This window comes from Myotis daubentonii, chromosome 10 (genome assembly GCF_963259705.1).
Source record: "Myotis daubentonii chromosome 10, mMyoDau2.1, whole genome shotgun sequence".
Lineage (NCBI taxonomy): Eukaryota > Metazoa > Chordata > Mammalia > Chiroptera > Vespertilionidae > Myotis > Myotis daubentonii.
The window spans coordinates 63,823,546-63,835,363 of NC_081849.1; positions in this window are offsets into that span (position 1 = coordinate 63,823,546).

Here is an 11,818-nt window from a genome sequence, read left to right on the forward strand (position 1 = left end):
ACTGGCTCTGCAGACGTTTGTGCTTCCTTCATTCACTGACTTTGTTTTTATGATAATGGAATAGCTCGTGCGGACTGAGAGCTTATGATATGCCAGGCACTGTACTAAGCACTTTACATGGTTTAACTCACTTAATCTTCACAACTACTCTGTGAGATCAGTACTGTTATCTGCATTTTACCAGTAAGTAAACCGAGGCACAGAGAGATGAACTTACCTAAGGAAACATATAAGTAGGTGGTAGCTCTAGGATTTGAAACCAAACAGGTCCAGGTCCAGAACCTGTGTTCTTAACCATAACACTGTACTGTTTTATGATTATATCTTTTTATATATACAGAAGATACCTATAATAATAAAAGCTTAATATGCTAATTAGACCGAACAGCCGAACGATCTTCCGGACATCCTTCTGGATGAAGCCTCAGCATTGGGGGCCAAGGCAGAGGCAGTTAGGGGCAATCAGGTAGGCAGGCACGCAGTTAGGGGTGATCAGGCAGGCAGGCGAGTGGTTAGGGGCGATCAGGTAGGCAGGCGAGTGGTTAGGGGCGATGATACAGGCAGGCAGACGCAGTTAGGGGCGATCAGGCAGGCAGGCGAGTGGTTAGGGGCGATCAGGCAGGCAGGCAGAGAGGTTAGGGGCGATGATACAGGCAGGCAGAGTGTTTAGGGATGATGAGGCAGGCAGGCGAGTGGTTAGAAGCTAGCGGTCCCAGATTGCAAGAGGGATGTCCAGCAGTCCATCCCCCGAGGGGTCCCGGATTGTGAAAGGGTGCAGGCAGAGCTGAGGGACCCTCCCCCTCTGAGTGCACAAATTTCATGCACTGGACCTCTAGTCTATAATAAAAACATAATATGCTAATTAGACCGAACAGCCAAATGACCTTCTGGATGATCTTCCAGACGAAGTCGGGGCTGCCAGGGCTGAGCCCCTTGCACGAATTTCGTGCATCGGGCCTCTAGTCTATCCTATCTAATAAAAGGGTAATATGCAAATTAACCATCACTCTGTCACAAAGATGGTGGCGCCCATAGTCACAAGATGGAGGTGCCCAGTCCTTTCAGCCCCGCTGGAATCCCCCAGTCCCAGGGGTGGGGGTGGCCACTGAGAGCAGGTAGCGTGAGAGGCCTGGCAGAATGTTTGCTTCATCGCCGTGGCAACGAGGCAAGCGTTTTGCACCCAGCCACAGATGGGCCTCTGGGCCACGGAGAGCCTCTGGGCAGCGGGCGTGGAGTGGCCAGGCCCCGCAGAGAGCTACTGGCGCACGGATTCGTGCACAGGGCTACTAGTATATATATAAAAGCCCAGCAACTGTTATGGCACAACGACCGGAATGACCAGAACAACCGGTCACTATGATGCACACTGACCACCAGGGGGCAGAAACTCAATGCAGGAGCTGCCCCCTGATGGTCAGTGTGCTCCCACAGTGGACTCATGGCTGGCGAGAGCAAAGTAATGGCTGAGCCCCTCCCACCTCCACGGCAGCACTAAGGAGTGGCGAGCCAAGCAGTAAGGAGAGAGCAGGCGGTGGTAAGGAGCGAAGGTCCCAGATTGCGAGAGGGTGCAAGCTGGGCTGAGGGACCCACCCCACCCTCGTGCACAAATTTGGTGCATTGGGCCTCTAGTATATATATAAAATGGGACTGGCATGTCATAGAATATATATTCCATATATACAAATGGAAATTTGGAATTATGTAAATGTTATATGCAAAATTTTATTTTTTTATTTTTTTTTATTTTTTTTTAAATATATTTTATTGATTTTTTACAGAGAGGAAGGGAGAGAGATAGAGAGTTAGAAACATCGATGAGAGAGAAACATCGATCAGCTGCCTCCTGCACATCTCCCATTGGAGATATGCCCACAACCCAGGTACATGCCCTTGACCGGAATCGAACCTGGGACCTTTCAGTCCGCAGGCCGACGCTCTATCCACTGAGCCAAACCGGTTTCGGCGCAAAATTTTACATAACTGTAATTTTACATACTTAAGTAGTTATAGTAAAAACCACTTAATCCAATATTCAGCTTGTGAGAATTTATTTTCTTTTTTTAAATTGAGGTTTAACTGAAATATTACATTGGTTTTAGTTTTACAACATAATCCATAATAATAAAAGGGTAATATGCTAATTAGACTGATATCTTTCTGGAAGAAGCCGGGGCCAGAGCAAAGCCCGGGTCCCAGGTGCTGGAGGGAAGCTGGTGCTGGCAGCCAGGGGAAGGAAGGCCTACACTTGTACAAATTTTCATGCATCGGGCCTCTAGTGATTTAATAGTTGCATATAATTGCAAAATGGTAACTATAATAAGTCTAATTAACACAGAATTTCTTTCCTGATTAAACAAACAAGCAAAAAGATCTGTAGTCTATTCAAGAGAAAAATGCTGCTTTAGTGGTTTCTGCTCCAGGTAACGTGCTCAGCCTAGATCCCAGGAGCGACCTGCAGGAGGAGGGGCTCTGACAGCCGGCTCAGCTCTTAATCCTCACACCTCCCTCTTCTCACATGCCAGCACCCCCTCCACACTAGGGAGGTCCTGCTCTGTGGACACCCCTAAACTCATCCACTTTGATTCAGTGGAAGACGGTATATGTCACTATTGCTGAAGTCTCCAGTTCACCAGGCCAGGATTCTAAAACTGCATTTCAAGGGAGTCAGGACGATGCAAGCAATAAATGCTGCTGTTTTGCTGCAGGGCCCAGGAATTACTATCTTCCCTCTTTGCAATCACACAAATGAAACATAATTACAAGTTAATGAGACTGAATTTTGCGTGTGACTTGGGAATTATGAAATCATAGAGCTGAAAGGGTCCTCAGGTCATTCAGTTCGAAGTTGCACCACCTGTTTACAAATGCAAACACTTTTACTAGCATCGTTTTAACCTTAAAATCTAACCCTCGGTGATCTTGACGCTCTTGATAAAGTCCTGCCCTCTGTCCAGTCTCCAACCTCTTGAGTGATGAAAGGTGGCCACAGTAGCAGTCAAGCGCCTTCCTGGTTCCTGGGTCGCAGCGGTGGCCTTGTGTTCTTGAAGTCGGCTGTCCCTGTGATGACCCGCTAATGGTCTGCCTTTCTGATGGTGGCACAAGAGGCGGGTTCCCTGGCAGGCCAGTTAGGAAGTGTGTTCCAGAAGCTGCTTCTCCAGGCTTTCATTGATTTTTATATTCCTGATTCCGTGCATCAAATTCCTCTTCTGCTACAAATACTCAAGAGTGGTTCTTAGGTCCTAAAAAGAGCTCTGCTCGATTCATGTAACGCTAACAATCCTATGAGGAAGAACTATGATCCCTTATTTACAATCTGAGGAAACTGAGTCACGGGAGGTCCATTAGCTTGCCCAAGGCCGTATTCAGAAAGTGGCAGAACTGGGTTTCGAAGACTATCTCTACAGCTCATACTCTCAAGGCTACACTGCCTCCTCAGTATGCTCTTTTATGTAGTAGGAATTAATGGTGCCTCACTGGACTTGAATTATTTTTTCTTGCCTGATGTTATTCCACTTGTGATTAAAATTCCCAGAAGAGTCTTATTGGCCTGGCTTGGGTCTCAGATTCCGCCTCTCCCCCTTGATTGACAACTTCACCAGGACTGCAGTGGAGTAGGGTAGTTCTCCCAAAGGAGTGTCTGGCTACTGTTTCCCAAGGGCAGGGAAAGGGATGCTAGTCAGCTCAAAACAACAGATGTCCACTGCAAGCACCAAAACTGACCCAAATCTAATCATTGCTTTGGTGATGTCATCACCAACCTTTTTTGGGAGACAGATCCAGGGGGCCGATCTTTGGGGCCAAGGCAGACATGGCACCGACTTCCCCACTGGTGCACCTCAGGTATCCCCTTTAGTCTCGTTGGGGCCGAAATGCAGCAGCGGCATGGTGTTGGGGGGCTGCTGTCAGGTGAACCTGGGTTCATTCTGGAGGCACAAGAGGTGGCACAAGAGGCGGCTAAGTAAAAACAGACCATTGAAAAATGCCCAGATGTTACATGGAAACGTGCCTTTGCTGTCATATGGCTTCCGGCTTTCGGCTCGGAGGAGGCTTGGGTGCAACTTTCTTCGGTCCTCCAGAATGAACCCAGGTTCACCTGACAGCACCCCCACCACCATGCCGCTGCATTGCAGCCCCAACGAGACTACCTGAGGTGCACCGGTGGGGAAGTCGGCGCCATGTCTGCCCTGGCCCCCAAGATCGGCCCCCTGGACCTGTCTCCCAGAAAAGGTTGGTGATGACATCACCAAAGCAAGTGGAGATTGGAAGAGTGTGAGGGTTGCAGTGAAACTGACCATTGAGAATGGCCAGGCCCAGATTGAGGGAGTGCCTTCCGCCTCGGCCCTGCCCACCGAAGCCCTCAGAGGACCGCATGAGGCAGAAAGAAGCAAAAATCATTAGGCGCAGTGGAAACGGCACTTGGCTGAGATAGTCAGCATTGCCCCATAAGCACTCTGCTGCTTTTACTAAGATTTTCCCATCATTCCCTGAGATTTCTCCATTGATTGCTTTCCACAGCTATCCTCTGCTTTCCGTGGAATGTTCATTATGTGACTAAGAGTTGGATGCAAAAACATGTCCCCAAATATCATATTTCCCCAAACTCTGCCTGTTTCCCAATTCAAACTTCATGTTTTCACTTTTCCCTACAATATAAGGAATCTCCCAGCTGTAAATTCATAAAACCTCAGTGGTGGAGCGTGGCTCACAATCTGGTCATTCCCTGAACTGACCAAAGTCGGAAGGTCTCATGTCATTTTTTAAAAATATATTTTTATTGATTTCAGAGAGGACGGGAGAGGGAGAGAGAGATAGAAACATCAATGATGAGAGAGAATCATTGATTGGCTACCTCCTGCACGCCCCCTACTGGGGATTGAGCCCACAACCCAGGCATGTGCCCTGACCAGGAACCAAACTGTGGCCTCCTGGCTCATAGGTCGACGCTCAACCACTGAGCCACACCAGCCAGGCAGGTCCCATGCCATTTTATGAAACTACCTTTCCTAGTGATCAGACCAAAGGACCCAGTGTCGCAAGGGGAAGAGGATTGATTCCAGGCGAGGCCAGCCTCCTGCAGCGGTCAGCAAAGCAGCAAAGCAGTTTATCACTAACCAGAAGCACGCTCGTGCTTTATCTGCCTGTGTAGATACAGTCGTCTCCAGGAAGGAGGCAGAAATATAGGAACCCCTGGGCATTCTTTCTTCTGTTACAATAGGAAGAAAGAAGTTCAGGATGGTTGGGTCTCGCCTGATATGCCTGGTAATTAATGAGCGGAGGTCAGTGCTGTTTACCACGTTAGCTGAGAGGGAAGATGTGCAGGGGAATAAAAGGAGGCAAATATTGTTCCTGACAATGGTGACCAATCGGCTTCCTGAGAGTCAAGGCTCTCTGGACATTCAGGGAGCATTTCTAAAGCTTTCGCTAAGTTGCTAAACAATCACCTCCCCCCAACAAACAATTTTCATCAACCAAGAGAACAGTAGAGCCTGGCATCAAGACGTGAAATGATAAATGAGCAGCGGGACGAGCCATGCTGATATAAACTATAACCAGGGTAGCGGCCATTCATTAGGAGACTCCAAAGCGGGACCCCTCCTTAATGGGATTCTGCACTCAGAGCCGTGCCCAGCCTTGCCATGGCGACAATAGAAATCCACCCTGAAGGGTGGTGCTGAGTTTCTTGGCTGTGTGACCTTGAGCCTGAGCACTTCCCTTCTCCATAGTGGACATTCAAAGGAAACAAGAAAATAGATTTCCTCTTTTTCATATCAGGAACTCAAAAACAATTTTTAAATAAAATACACTGATGAAATGCCAAAATTAAGAAGATATTTGGGGAAAACCCATCTCTCTACCAAACCACGCTACCAACACTACCTCATCAAACCCTCCCCTCCCCTTTTATTTCTGCAACGTTAAAGTCATTGTGTGTATGTGATCCCTTCATCTGTTCTTTTCAGTGATCATTATGGCAAGCATTTTCCCCGTTTCAATCATAATTTTTAACGAAAGCTTATGTCCTCATATCGCTGGCCCTGATTTAGTAAATCATTTCCCTACCGCTCATCAGGCTGGAAGAGTCTGTCAGCACAAGGCCACAGAGGCTTCTGTTTGCTCTTAAGATTGGAGCTGGGAACCCAATTTGGAGCACATTTGCTACAAAAGATCTACATGACTCACCCAGATGCAAGCGTGAGGCCAACTCAGGTGGAATGAGCTCCCACTGCAGAGGGTGCAGGGGCTTGTGGAAAATTCCAGAAGCTGGAGCTCCATTGTAGAACAGAGAGTAGGATTAGAGGAGTGAGGTGCAAAAACAAACAAAAACCTCTCCATGAAAAATCTGACCCATAAGTACCTATGTTTAATGCTGCTTGTCTTTCACCTTTTGGTTACTAGCATTTAAACCTTTAACACAATAAAAAAAATTTTTCTTTTAAAATAACACGTTTTGCTCATTCTTTTTACAATGAAATAAGGAATACATGCATGTGGTTTTTTTTAAATAAATCCAAACACAGAGCAGATTCTCTTAGTTCCCAGGACTCTATCCTTCATTAAGAAGCAAACGTTGCCAATCGTTTCTTCTGGGTCCTTCCAGAGTTTTCCTTTGCAGCTACATGCATGTTTGCATGTGTGTGTTCCCCTTTTCGTTGTTAGCACAAACGAGGCACACGCTATACTGCACTTGCTGTTTTTACTGGACCTCAGACCTCAGACCTTGGCATAAACAATCTACTTCATTATCTTTTTAAAGAGCTGAATAGTTTCCCACTATATGAAAGTGCTGTAATTTATTTAACCATTTCCCTATTGAGAGACATTTTCCAGTTTCTATATTTTTTGTTTTTTATACCACAAATAATGTAACCATAACCTTTTCTGGTGGATTCAGGGAAACCAGGAGTTTTAGATTTCCTGAGACATCTTAATTCAATATAATTAATTATTTTCAATAAAATAATTTGTATAGATTTCAGAAAGGCATTTTACAAAACTTACCATTTCATTTTTTTTTTTTAATTCTCAGAAGAAGAAAAAAGTTTTTTAATTTTCAGCCTCAATAAGGAAATAATAGAAACTTTCCCATTAGAGTCCAGAAAAAGACAAAGACGCGCTCTCCCTGCTATTTAGCATTGCTCTAGAATTACATGCAAAAAAATCAAAAATAAACAGAGGTATGAAAATTAAAAGTAGGTCAAATTATCCTTATATGCAATGATGCATTGTGTAACTGGAAAGCACACAGACAGAAAATCAACAGAAGAGCTGTTACAAACAATAAGAGCGTCCGGTAAGATGACTCTCCTATATTCTTGGTGACTGGCAAACTGGTGCAACTCCTTGGGGGGGCGTGGGGGGGGTACAATTTGGACCATCTATCAAGACTATGTGTGCACATGCCCACTGAGCCTGGAAATTCTACTTTCAGAAGGTATCTTTCAAATATACCAACCATGGGCTCAGAGACTCATGGCCAAGATATGTATATAGGGTGGGGCAAAAGTAGGTTTACAATTGTTTGTATGGAAAATAATACAGCAGTTACTAAACAATAATACAAGAATAAATTCTGTGTTTCACATACCCACAACTGTACACCACTTTTGCTCCACCCTATATGTGTGTATAGATACAAACATGCCCATTAAAGCGGGTCCTACGATAGCAAAAAGGCTGGAAACAACTCGTTTTTTAAAAGGCTGCCTAGCCCTGGCTGGTGTGGCGCAGTGGGTCCTATGCACCAAAAGGTTGCCGGTTTGATTCCCAGTCAGAGCACGTGCTGGGGTTATGGGCTCAATCCCTGGTAGGGGACATGCAGGAGGCAGCCGATCAATGTTTTGCTTTTCCTATCAATGTTTCTCTCCCCTTTCCCTTCCCCTCTCTCTAAAAATCAATAAAAATCTTTAAACAAATAGATAATAAATAAAAGGCTGCCAATGCTGATGCATGAGGTGGTATTATACAACATCAGCATAAAATGTTTTTCAAAGAATAGTCAAGAAATTTGTCTTAGTATGTGCCCCTGAGGGACAAGATCTGGACAGGAAGAAAGGAGCTTGTTTGTCATCATATGCCTTTTGTACCGTTGAAATTTGCCGTGCGCCCCCAATGCATGCCTTGAAATGTGATTTACTTTTTTGTACCACACGCAAGGCTTTTCTAATAGATCAATTTATCTTCATGAAATCCTTGATCAAACCAGGAGACTGATATTGAGTTCAAATAGATGGATGGCCTTTGTTCAGTAAAGAAAAGCCTATTTATTCATGGACATGACGGGGAGGGAAACAACACCTTAGTGTTGTTGGTGTGTTATTGTCAATGTTGTGGTTACACTTGTGTTTCAGTCTTGATAGCTCTGAAATGGTATGACTGTGTCTCTCCTCATCGACTGACTTTATAGGTCCGGACTCTTCAAGGCCTGTGGCCAATCCATGTCATCGAACAGGGTGAAGCCTGCTGGCACGTAACCCAGAGTGACCTAGTTTTCCTGAGTGTCTTCAGGGACCCAGTCAAATGGGTGACACGGACCCAAAGAGCTTGGTCCAGGCCAGGCCAGCAGGAGGGAGGAGGGTGGCCGTTCTGCTTGCTTTAGCTGGCTCCTCCCTTCACAGTGACTACCATCAGTGACAACGCAGTTCCGCTGCCAGCCGCCTGTGCCTCAGGTGTCCTCACCTGAAGCCCACCTCTAATCTATGGAGGGATGCTTGGGTCATTCTAGCAGGCGGTAGGATGCAAAGAAATAAGGACAGGTGGTGTAAGCAACAGAAAATTCTACGTTTAATAACAATAGCATTTTACCTTAAAATTACCCAAGACTAAACTACATTGATCAGCTCCCAAATCCTAGTCCAAGAAGGCCTAGGGTTCTGCTGCACTGGGGTCTGGGATGGAACCTGGAAATCTACATTTTTAAGACACTCCCCGGGTAATTCTGATGGGCAGCCAGGCTTGGCAAACACAGGTATAAATTATTCAGTTACACCCAAATTATTGTGAACCATAGAACAGTCTAATAAATTTGGATGTGTCCCTGTGAGAGGAAAAAAAGTCCTCAGGAAAAATTGTTACCATAAAGGAATTAAATTAATCCTCAAGAGTGAGTAAATGAATCCCAGTAAACACATCATAGTCACCGCATTCAGTAAAATTGTCTAATCAATAATGAAATAAGCAGAGATAGGACACTTTAAAGCCTGCAGGAGATATTATAATTCAAACACTAGCCTAGATCTGATAAATATTTTATAGACAATCAATTTTATTTCATTCTACTTGAGAAATGAGTAAGGGCCCACGTTCCTATTTAGCAACATCAGGTTTTTTAATGGAATTGGGAGGAAACAGGGTTAGTGACTATGTGACCTTCTCTTTCAAGGTAAGTATTACCAACCTCACAGCTAAAAGCCACCAGGCCACTTTCTCTCCTCAAGGCAGGCCAGGTCACGTGGTCATGGGCTCTGGCTCTAAACTGCAGTTGCGAGCCATCTGTGCAGAGCAATGGTCCTGCGAAACGTCCCTGCTCTCCAGCAAAGGCCAAGTCTGTGGATGTCTGGTGCTGGCAGGACCCAGTCCTGGTCCTTCTCCTCAATCCCTCCTGCAGAGAGCCTTGCAAAACCTCAGGTTCTTTTCCTTCATCAACCTAAGGACCACAATAAATGTTTAACAAGCTCCCAGGGGGGTTCTGATATACACTAACATTTGAGAACTTGAATGGTAGTTGTTCCAGAAAACCCCCAATCACCTAATTTGCCCTTCTTGCAAACATAATGCCACATCTACTGTAAATGAACAACAGTATTGCCATCATCTTGTAAAAATATATCACTTATGTCTTAGAAAAACGTTTAATTACTTAACTGTCTTTTCTCTGAGCACTTTTTATTTTTGAGTTTTGGATCGCCAAACTGAGGTCAGTCCTAAACTCTCCTTGACCAGCACTAACACCCCCAATCACCTAATTTGCCCTTCTTGCAAACATAATGCCACATCTACTGTAAATGAACAACAGTATTGCCATCATCTTGTAAAAATATATCACTTATGTCTTAGAAAAACGTTTAATTACTTAACTGTCTTTTCTCTGAGCACTTTTTATTTTTGAGTTTTGGATCGCCAAACTGAGGTCAGTCCTAAACTCTTCTTGACCAGCACTAACATCAAAAGGGCTTCACTTTACTCCAGCTCATATGAGCCATTTTCACATTCATTATCTGTCTGTCATTGCCAAGGAACTATCAGTGGCATTGAGGATAACTTTCCACACTGACCAAAGATCAGGGCTCACTGAGCCATAAGGCATGTTTGGGGACCAAAGGCATCATTCAGCCTCCTTCTCCTGCCAGTCCCCTGGGAAAGGTGGGCAGGAGAAACCCTCCAAAGCCTCTGTGAAGCAAGGGGTGCCCAGGCCCTTGCCCCTGACCATGTGAAAAACTTCCACATCGCCATGCCTTTTCCTTTAGAGTTCAGAATGCCTGGAATGACCTTCCCTGCCTGCCACACCCACAAACTCCTATTCATCCTTCAAGTTCCAGCTCAGAGGTAGCGAGACAAAAAATAATAATAAAGCAGGGTTCCCTCTTCTGTTCTGTCCTAGCATGCCATAATTTTCCTTTATAGCACTCATCAAAGTCTCTAATGACATATTTATGTGATTATTTTATCACAGAAAGCTACATGAGGGTAGAGACCATCTGCTTTGCTCACACTTGTATTTATAGCCTATTACCATGTCCGGCACATAGTAAATACTCAATACTATGAAGTGAAAAAATTAACAGGTTTACATTTTTTTAATATACTAGAGTCCCAGTGCACGAATTCGTGCACAGTTGGGTCCAGCCGGCCCACCCTGATGGGTGGGGGTGGGGGGGGTGTTGATCGAAGGTGGGGCCACGGGCAGTTGGCCAGTTGGCCCCGCCCCCTGGTCAAACTCGTGGTCGAACTCTGGGTCGAGGGGACAAATTGCATATTAGCCTTTTATTATATAGGATATTTTTATTTATTTCAGAGAGGAAGGGAGAGGGAGTGAAAGAAAGAAACATCAATGATGAGAATCATTGATCAGCTGCCTCCTGCATGCCCCTCATTGAGGATCAAGTCCGCAACCTGGGCATGTGCCCTGACAGGGAATTGAACCATGATCTCCTGGGTCATAAGTCAACACTCAACCACTGAGCCACACCTGTTGGGCGGTTTAGACTTATTGAATACTTCCACTGTGTTCCCTCAGACTGGGCTGAGTGCTCCTGATACATGGTCAGTTTTCAATCTTTCCAACAACTCCCTGAGGTAGGTATTATTATTATTATTATTACCTCTAATGAATAAGATAAGAAACTTGAGGCTTATGAGGTTTCAAGAATTTGTCAAGGTCACACAGCTAAATGTGGTTGAAATTTGAGTTTATCAACCTCTACAGCTTAGCTCTCAATCACAATACTATACACTTCCTATTTGAAACAGTCAATCTCCTTGACTGTGACCTCCTTGAACACTTTCAGATTAGAATTAGTTGTTTCCTTCATTGTTTCTTCTTATCTTCCGACGTCAACTATTCCCCTATTACCACACATCACATTGCATCATCAGGACTTAAATATGTATCTGTGAGCACCATGAGTGCATGGACCATACATAACCCAACCAACAGGCCAAGTCTAACCACCTAGTCCATACCCAGGTGCAATTACCATACTGGACAATAAGTGCCCAATTAACCCCACACCAGACTCTCTCAATACATCATTGTCACTTCATAAAGAAAACAGATGCCATTAACGTGGGTGGACTAATTAACCAAGTGAACAAATAGAGA